Genomic DNA, 9,951 nt, shown 5'->3' on the forward strand with positions numbered 1-9,951 from the left:
GGACCCCTGTAAGATGCCTGATCCAGCCAAGGGCGCCTCCTCCCGACCTAGGGATCCTATGAACTCGGCCCAGGGAAGTGCTATCCGAGTTCTGGGGTCCACCGGTCCCCCTTTTCTCCAGGGGTGGTGAGAATTCAGAGATCGTTGTTTGATGCCCCCAGCGCGTCAGGAGTCGCGCCCCAACCCTGCCTGGGCGGAAAGGTGATAGAGCCAAGCTCGACCCAGCAGTATGAGCAGCCTTCACCACAGCGGTGAACAGATATGGAGTGTTTACCTCCCGCCCTGACCTGCATGACACTATTTAATCCCTTCCCAAACTGTTCTTTTATCATCCCCATCTTACAGATGAGAAAACTGAGGCCCAGAGACGGTCAGCCTAGGGCAGTGCTGGGATCAACTCCCGGATCTCTGACTCCTGGATCAACCCCTTCCTGAAGCAGAAACCACTTGGATTCCACCCTCCCCCACATCCTTTATCCTCTTGGTCTGTAAAACGAAGTCTCAAACTCAGATAGCCCCAGAGACCAAAAGGAAGTAAATGCCTCCTCCAAAGTGTTGGCAGCATGGCAGAGCGTTGCCCTGCAGAAGACCCACCCAGAGATTCCCATATCCATGGGGATTCTAGACTAAAGCAAGTGTCCTGCCTTTTAGAAAACCACTGGACCAAATAAAACCCAACCGGGGCCATATTCAACTAAGGAGCCACCAATGTGCCACTTCTACTATATTATGTGGGATGGGGTAGGGCGGGGCCTCTGAAACCTCTGGAAAGAACATGGGAGGAAAGCTGGCGTCTGTGACTGAGTGCATTTTTTGGACAGTGGCTATAGCAGCACCATGCCGTAGAGCTTTCTGAGATGCTAGGGATTCTCCAGAATTTCCACCGCTCAGAATAGTGGCCACGAGCACCATATGGCTCTTGCACATCAAGAAACAGAATATTCACATCTAAGTAACCACATGCAGCTAGTCAGATCCTCGAGTGAGTCTGAGGCACCAAAAGGATTAAAGCAATCAGCTACAACAGTTAAAAATTTCACATTTGCTGCTGGCCTTATTTCCTACTCATTCATTCAGCAAATTTTATTGTGCTGCTGTGCTGGGTGCTGGGAACACAGCCGTGAGTAAAACAGATCCCAGCCTTGTGGCGCTCACCACCAGTGCCAGAGACAGACAACAAGAGAGATGAGTGAAATGCGTAGTGGGCCAGGTTACTGGGAAAAGCAAAGCACTGGGATGGAAAATGTGGGGTGTGATTTTGTGTGTGTGTATGGGGTATAATTTTTAATGGGGTGGTCAAGGGAGGCCTCCCAGATTGGCATTTGAATGCAGAAGTGAGGGAGGAGAGGGGAGAGCCATGTAGAGAGCTAGGAAAGGAGCATGTTCAAAGGCCCTGAGGCAGACCATGGTTGGTAAGTTGGAGATGCAGCCAGGGAGTTGATGTGGCTGGAGTGGAGTGAGTTCTTGGATGTATAGAGCTCAGAGAGGCTAAGTGAGTTGTCGAAGGTCACGCAGCTCCAAAGTCACTGGGAGAAATGTCTGGTGGCCTTGAGCTTCTAAGTGGCCTTCAGTGCTGGAACATGGCCAAAATATTCCTGGTCGAGGAGATGTAACGTAATTCTGATTTGCAAAATAAAGTCCTGGTGATTTTGCCCCACATCTTTTCAACAAAAGGAGAACAGCCATGCTCACCATCCTTCCTAGTGTGGCACTCAACCCCCACCTCCAGTTCCCTGTGAGTGCAATCAAGGGCGTTTGCCATTGCGCATGTGCACTTGGTGGGGGAGGGGAAGGAAAGGGCGCTGCCCCACCGGCCCTTAGCACTTCCTTTTCAACCCCACAGCGGCCTCCTCCTGGAAATATTTCAGCCTTCTTCTTCAGTCTCCCCCAAGTTGAAGGCTGCCAGACTAAACAGAGGATACCCATTTCAGTTTGAATTTCGGATCAATGAGGAATACATTTGGGGGGTATAAGTATATTCCATGTGGTATCTGGGATATACGTCTATTCAAAAATTATTCCTGTTGACCTGAAATTCAAATTGAGCTGGGGATCCTATTTATTTTATTTTATTTTATTTTATTTTATTTTATTTTATTTTATTTTATTATTTTATTTTATTGTATTGTTTTTGCTAACTCTGGCAACTCTACCTCCAAACTCAGATCCCTTTTTCTGCCCCAGCCGTGTCCCTGGAAAACTGTCACCTCCCAGCCTTGGTGAGCTCCTTGAGGGCAGCACCTGTCCAGGATTCCCAGTGTGGGAGGTAAGAAACATATTGTTTTCTGAGATATTTTATTACATTATTCAGAGGCCTCATTTTTAATGTCCCCGCTTTCTGGGTGAGGAAGCTGAGGGCTGCTGGGGTGATTAACGGGCCCCAGGTCACACAGCCAGAAATGGACAGCCTGAGCTTGTTTGAGATCTCATTGTACCCTCCTCCTCCGCACCCTGCCTCCTCGCTGTCTCCTCCTTCCCCCTCCGTCCCTCCTCCTCCCCACCTCCCCTTTCTTTTCCTCCTCTCTCCTGCCCTTCTTCCTCCTCTTCCATTGCACACTTTCCAGTGGAAGGGCTCTGAAAACTCCCCAGTTGTTTCCCACTGAGCCTAGGCAAAGAAGAGACAGACTGGCATTGTAACACAAGGTGGCGCTGCTGGTCCCAGATTGGTCTCCTCCTGGCCCAGGTGTTCCTCCCCCCATCCCCATCTACCCTCTGACCCTTCCCACCTTCCAACCCTCCATCCTGTTATTGAGTATCTCCTATTATTGTGAGCCAGGCCACCTGGCCGTGAGGACCCAGTGATTCACTGGATATGCAGTCAGGCAACAAGCAATTATTAAGCACCTGCTGTATACCAGGCCCACACTGGGCAGCCCTGGGGATTCAGCCTCCAACTCCACTTTCAAGGCACTCATAATCCAGTAGGACGCATGCATGGGACCAACAGGACTGCCTTCAGACTTTCACAGCCCTGGGGTGCCTGGGTGGCTCAGTCAGTTAAGCAGCTGCCTTAGGCTTGCTGGGCTCCCTGCTCAGTGGGGAGTCTCATTCTCTCTCTCCCTCTGCCCCTCCCTCCCGCTTGTGTTCTCTCTCTCACTCACTCGCTCTCTCTCAAATAAATAAGTAGCATCTTAAAACAAAACAATTTTCACAGCCCTAAGGCACTTTTGCCATTGTGGGTCCCTCCCTCTGTGAAAAAATACTGCAAACAATCTTTTACAACTGCATTGGTATTATACTCATTGTTTTCTTCTGATTTTAAGATAAATTAAAAACAAACCACTTCCATGGGCCCTTAAAAGTGTCATGGGCATGGGTCTCCTGGGTCTGACCAATGAGTTGGCTCTGGTGACCGAGTGCATAAAATATAGGTGATTGGGACTGTGATGGGGGCTGCACACGCATGGGGACCCAGAGGAGAGCTGGGCCCAGGTTGTGGGTGGTGCTGGGAAGTCTCCGGGAGGAAGTAATGTCTAAGCTGAGGCATGAGAGAGAAATCAGCGTCAGGCAGGTGAAGGTCCTGGAGAGGTATTCCGGGCAGGGAACCTCTGGAGTATGCCGGTGCACAGTGAGGCTGGAGGGTAGAACGTGGCCCGGGCAGAGTGTCAGGGAAGAGAGCCGAGATCGGACCATTTGGCAAGGGCCAGGCTAAGAGCCCTGAGGACATTAGGGAGCCACAGGAGGTTCTGAAGTAGGGCCAGCAAGAGCAGGTTGGAGCATTGGAAAGATGTCTTGGGCTGCCCTATGGATAAAGTCTTAAAGAAATGGCGGAAGTCATAGGAAGATGGAAGGGGGTGGTGCAAGGGGATATTCTAGGCATCTTGATGAATTATTCATTCAAGAGGTATTTATTAAACACCTCTGGTGTGATCTGCTGAATACAGCAGTGAAACAGAGAAAAAGACTCTCTGGAGGAGGTGTGTTCCAGGCAACAGGAATAGCCTGTGCAAAGGCCCTGGGGCAGCACTGGGCCCAGTGTGTTGGAAGAACGGCAAAGGCCCTAGTGGCCAGAGCAGAGTGATTCAGGGGGAGAGAGGGAGGAGACAAGGCAGGTGGGCTAAGGGAGGACTTGGGCTTGTACCCCAAGGGAGGTGGGTGGCCTGAAGGGCTGTGTGCAGAGGAGGGGGGCACCTGACTCAGGTGGGGGCGATGGTCTGTACCAAGGGTCCTGAAAGATCAGGAAGCTTTTGGGGAACCATGGATCCTTCTGGGAGAGGGGGCTGGGAACTGGGAGTAGGGGTTGCTTGGATCCCTGCTGGGGAAGGGGCTTCGAATGTCAAGCAGAGGCTTTGGGCCTTTATTGTTAGAGCAGTGGGGAGCAACTGTCGGATGCAGAGCAGGGAGGCCCTGTTTAGGTCTCTGGGGAAGAGGGGTGGAGACTTCAGGATGCAGAGAAAGGCAGGGGTGAGGGCAGGGCAGGCGGGACCTGATGGCCCATGACCAGGCCTGCAGGAGGTGGGGGTAGATGGGAGAGACTACAGCATGGAGTGGACAGGCCACGCTTCAGGGGGTGAGGCTGACTTGGGCCTCTGTGAAGGACCCAGGGAGATGGAGGACACCTGGACCATCCCCAGGGCTAGGACCAGCGGAGGAGCAAGTGTGGGAGGACGTCAATGAGCTTAGTTTTGTCTCTCTGAGAGCCCGTGGCCTAGGGTTGCAAATTTATCACATGGAAATACAGGATACCCAGTTAAATGTGAATTCCAGATACACAATGTATCGTTTTAGCATAAGTATGTCCCAAATATTGTAAGGGACATACTTATGCTAAGAAATATTCGTCTGCCTGTCTGTCCTGTAGTTTTTCTAGCAGCCCTGCCCTGGCCACCACAGGCCTGCCTTTGTCTTCCCCACGGCTGCAGCTCCGGCCAGCGGCTGGACTGTCTGACCAACGGTGGCCCGAGGGCCAGAAGGCAAGGTTTTGTCTCCTTGGGCTGGCTCACGGCGGGAAACCGGGGGTCTTTTAACATGCAGGCCCTGGCCTGTCCCCGCCCCCCCTCCCAGCCCTCGTGGCGCCAGCTGCCCGCTGTCCCTGCACGGAGGTACGGGCTTGGGGGAGGGGAGCTGCTCTGGGACCCACTGTCTGTCCCCTGGGCCAGCCCCTCCCCGGCCAGGCAGGTCCCACTGGGCACCCCTCACCCCAGAATGCCAGGTCAGGGGGCCCAGCGGCCGGAAGGGCTCCACGTGGCCTTTGTCTCCCCAGCTCTGCTGGCCCGTCCAGCTCCAGCCAGACGTCTGAGGCCCCGTGGCCTCTCTGTGAAGTCCTGCAGGCAGAGCAGGCTGACTTCCTCGTCAGAACGTACCGGAAGGACCGAGGCCCAGGGCCGGTTGACCAGGAACTAGATCCCTCAGCGCCACAGCCACCCCCTGAGCGCTCCCACACTGAGTGGCCTTGTCCGGGGTGGCCGGGCCCAACAGCTCAGGGCACGGCCCTCCAAGTGCCAGCTGCCAGGATGTGCCGGTCACGTTGGCGGGGAAAGAACACGCCGTTCTTGGCTTTCCTGGCTGCCCCTTTGTTCCCAGGCAGAGGTGGGGGGCTGTTGCCCTGGCAACCAAACCCTTCCCCTTCAAACAGTCCCTTGAGGTGAGGATTGAAGGCACCTTGGGTCTGGGGGTTCTAGCCGGGAAGGGTGTCCCCTGTCACCCAGGGGGCGAAAGGAGCACCCTCCCCCCAGCCAGCCCTGGCTGCTCAGAGCTCAAGTGTCCTGGGCCGTGGGGGAGGCCAGGTCACCCCCTTGGGATTGGAATGCCGGAGGTGGCAGCAGCAGGGGGTTGGACATTCCCAGCGGGGCAGGCGTGGTGGTGGCAGCTGCTGGGCCCCGCCTGTCCTATGTTCCCTGAGTTGGAGGCTGCAGCTGGTGCGGTGGCTTTGGTTCCTGGGGGGAGGTGTTATTTTTGGGGTAGGGGCACAGGAACGTGAGAGGTGCCTCCCCCAGGGCAGGAAGTGGGGTGGTCCCAGCTGTGTTCTCCCGTTGGCCCACCTGTCCCAGTGGGCACCACAGGCCACCGCACAGGAAGTGTTCCCAACGCCCGCCTGTGTGGCCTCCTGAATCTGGGACCCAGAGGGGAGGCAACCAGTGGGGAGGGTGCAGGGGCCTGCTATTGCGAGTCAGAATCTTCCAGAAGCCCCCACCTGTGGTAACAGCAGTGCCTATGGAGTAAGCGCTTACTTTGGCTGATGCATTTATAGACGTAGGCTGTTTAATCCAGCATCTTGGGGAAGGAGGGACTAATGATAAATTTGAGTTTTACAGGTGGGGTTACTGAGGCTCAGAGACACCAGTGACTTGCCCAAGGTCACACAGCATATAAATAGCAGAGCTGGGAATCTCATTAGCATTTACTATCAGATACACTAACTCAGCATAGACCTCCAACCCTATCATGTGGACAGGGGCTACCACTTGGGTTCAATTCTGCTCCCAGAACCCTCAGAGATTCTGTCTCCGCTTGGGATATCTGGAGACATTTTTGGTTGTTCTGACTGGGGGTACTCCTGGCACGGAGTGGGTGGGACCAGAGTTGTGCCAAGGTGAATAATAGTAATATTTTATAACAATGACAGCTATTATTATTAATCACATTATTCTAAGTATAATAATTATTTCTCATAATTATTTATGAGAAAACTGAGGTCCAGAGAGCCTGTATTTTGGACCTCCAGCCCTTCTGAGGTACACGAATCCTGACCGCTTCCATAATTCCATGTAAGCTTTCCAGGAACGCATGGTGATAATGAGGACTCAAACCCACAACCCCAAGGACAGGCTCAGACAGCCCCCCACACCCCCGGTCCCCACCTCAGCTTGGCCACGCACTGGGAGCCCAGGCTGGCCATGTCACCTGCCTCAGCTCTGCGTCTCTGAGACGGGTCCCTCCCTCTTTAGCCGAAGCAGTAAAAATAAGAGTCTCTGTGGTGCCCAGAGAGGCACTACCGAGGGTGGTTAGGGGATCTCATCCTGGCTTTGCGAGCCTGGGCACCCCTGCACTTCTCTGAGCCTCTGTTGGCTCGTCTGTGAGATGGGGCATTCATGTCCTGACTCACAGATGATGGGGAGGATTAAAGAAGCAGTCCACGGCTTAGCTTGGTGCAGGGGGCACAGTGAGCACCATATAAGGCTTGGGTGTTGCTATAATTAAAAACATTTTAATGGTGGTAAGATACACATACATAAGCTTACCTTAATTTATCTCAGCCATTTGTAAGAGTCCAGTTCAGTGGCATTGAGTGCATTCACACGATTGCCCAGCCATCCCCACCATCTCTTTCCAGAACATTCTCATCTTGCAAAACTGAGACTCCGTCCCCATGAAACACTGACTCCCCATCCCTGGCACCTACCATCTACTGTCTGTTTCTGTGGATGGGATGGAAGCCTCTAGGGACCTCCTAGAAGTAGCGGACAGGAATTGTCCTTTTGAGATCAGCCTATTTCACTTAGCGTAACATCCTCGAGGTTCATTTATGTTGTAGTGCGTATCAGGATTTCCTTCCTTTCTAAGGCTGAGTGATATTCCGTCACGTGGATGGACCACATTTGTTTATCAGCTCATCTATCCGTGGACACTCGTGCTGTGGGACCAGCCTGGTGATAATGGAAAGAATAAGAGTCTAGAAGGATATTAAAGGTGGATCCAATGGGATTCGTCAAGGAATCAGGGAATGTGGTTTTAACAAATATACCCATGGGGCGCCTGGGGGGCTCAGTCAGTTAAGCGCCTGCTTTTGTCTCAGGTCATGATCCTGGGGCCCTGGGATCGAGTCCCACGCCGGCTCTCTGCTCAATAGGGAGCCTGCTTCTCTCTCTCCCTCTGCAGCTCCCCCTGCTTGTGCTTGCTCTCTCTCTCTCAAATAAATAAACTCTTTAAAAAAAAAAAATACACCCACAAGGGGTGCCTGGCTGTCTCAGTCCATAGAGCATGTGACTCTTGCTCTCCAGGTTGTGAGTTTGGGCTGAACAGAGTGACTTGTTTCTTACAGACAAAATATGGCAGGAGTAATTGTGTCGAACACCTCAGAGACTAGGTCATGAAAGTCACCGTCCCCTCCCTGCTCTCTCTTGGGTCACCTGCTCCAGCGGAAGCCAGCTGCCATGTTGCGAGGACATCCAAGAAGCCCAGGTGGCGCCGAGAGGCATGTGGGTGGGGCTTCTTGGGAGGGGCTTCTCCAGCCAGTCAAGCCTGTAATCGCACTCTCTTTCCAGCTGCTGTGTGGACAATGGACTAAGGGGGCAGGGGTGAGAGCAGAGCCACTTGGGAAGCCGGTACAACAATCATCCAGGTAAGCATTGGTGATGGCCTGGATTCAGGTGGTGGCAGGGGAGATGGAGAGAAGTGGACAGGCTAAGCAGTTACTTAGGAAGCAAAACAAACAGAGCTTGGGAGAACGAAAGGCTTAGGTGGGGTCTTCATTGACATGGGGAGCTGAAGACAGAACAGGTGGGGTACCGGTGGGCAGAAGGCGAGCTGACAGGTTTAGTTGTGGCCGTGTTGAGTCCATGTCCCTAAAATGTCCAAAGGCCTCCATAAATGTAGCTACTTGTGTGATAAGAGTAGAGGCTCTCAACTGAGGGTGATTCTGCCCGCCCAAGGGATTCTTGGTAGCATCTGGAGAAATTTCTGTTGTCACAACTTGGGGGATGCTACTGGCATCTAGTGGGTAAAAGCAGGAGATGCTGTTCCACATCCTACAATGGGCAGGATTGTCCCTCATAAAAGAAATATCGACCCCAAATGTCAATGCGCAGAGCTGGAGAAATCCTAGGGTAGACCAAGGGCTGAAAGAAGTAATTGTCAATTTCAGCGGATATTGTTTATTTAATAAAGTTTTATTCCTTGTCTTTGCAAAAATTGCATAGATCAAGTTTCCTGAGCGGCTCCCCTTCAAATAGTCCTCTCCAAACAGCTGGCAAAAAGGGAAAGAGAGGACAAGATTCCTGTGGCCGCTTTCTAATGGATCTGGCCTGAAGTGACTTACATCACTTGGCCAGATCCGTCACACGGCCATTGGCCATGATCGTCTTACTTGCCATTGGTCAGATCAATCACATGGCCACACCTGACTGCAAGGGATGCTGGGAAATGTAGTCCAGCCTAGGTGCCCAGGAGGAAGATGTGTGGTATGAGTGGAGCTAGTCCTTGCTGTGGTGTTATTGTCCTCATTATTTTTGTTATTATTTAGATCTATTGTCTGCAGAGATGACCCTTGAAGTTCAGGCATGTTTCAGTACCTGGTAGAGGAGGGTGAGAGGTGCTGCCTGGTAGGGGTGGAAGGCTCTCTGAAAGAAGAGGCATGGATGATGCGGCTTTGAAGAAAGCAGACACCAAAAATCTGAGAAGTGGGAGAAGAATAAGAATGGTGTGGCATCGGGGAAGTCACTCCTTCATTCCTGACCATGCAGAGCCTTGTAGGCCAGGGTGAGTGCCATGGGGACCCAGTGGGCCGAGGTGGCCTGATTTGTGCTGAGAGCCTTCTAGTTGCTTGAGGAATCAGATCGCCAGGTGAAATGCAGGACATCCAGTTAAACTGGAATGTCAAATAAACAACAAATGATTGTTTAAGCCTCAGTATATCCTAGATATGGCATGGGACGTACTTGTACTTATGCTAAAATAGTATAGTCCTTCTGAAATGCAAATGTAACGGGGCATCCCAGATTTTTATTTGCAGGGAGGACAGAACGTAGGGGACAAAGTCAGGTTCAGGTGACTGATGATCATGGATGAGACATAGGCAGATACGCAAGCCCTGTGTTGGGAGAACTTTGGCTTCTACTGAGTGAGCTGGGGTAGCCCTGGGAGCCTGAGTGTAGGACAGCTGTGCCCTGACTTGGGTAGGAGGCTTCCAGACCCAGCCCTGGCACTTGGCAACCACCTGCCCCCGTGGATTGTCCCAGCCCAGCATCTTTCCCCTTCAACAGTGCTGACATTTGGGGCCAGATCATTCTCTTT

General features: G+C 52.5%; 1 long non-coding RNA gene across 1 annotated transcript; it reads left to right on the forward strand.

Moving 5' to 3' along the window:
- Positions 1–1,842: 1,842 nt before the first annotated feature.
- LOC117801832 lies at positions 1,843–9,937 on the forward strand. Its single transcript, XR_004624564.1, has 4 exons — positions 1,843–2,266; positions 7,982–8,121; positions 8,205–8,281; positions 9,182–9,937. It is a non-coding gene; the product is annotated as an uncharacterized LOC117801832 (long non-coding RNA).
- Positions 9,938–9,951: the final 14 nt, after the last annotated feature.

This window comes from Ailuropoda melanoleuca, chromosome 4, assembly GCF_002007445.2.
Source record: "Ailuropoda melanoleuca isolate Jingjing chromosome 4, ASM200744v2, whole genome shotgun sequence".
NCBI lineage: Eukaryota > Metazoa > Chordata > Mammalia > Carnivora > Ursidae > Ailuropoda > Ailuropoda melanoleuca.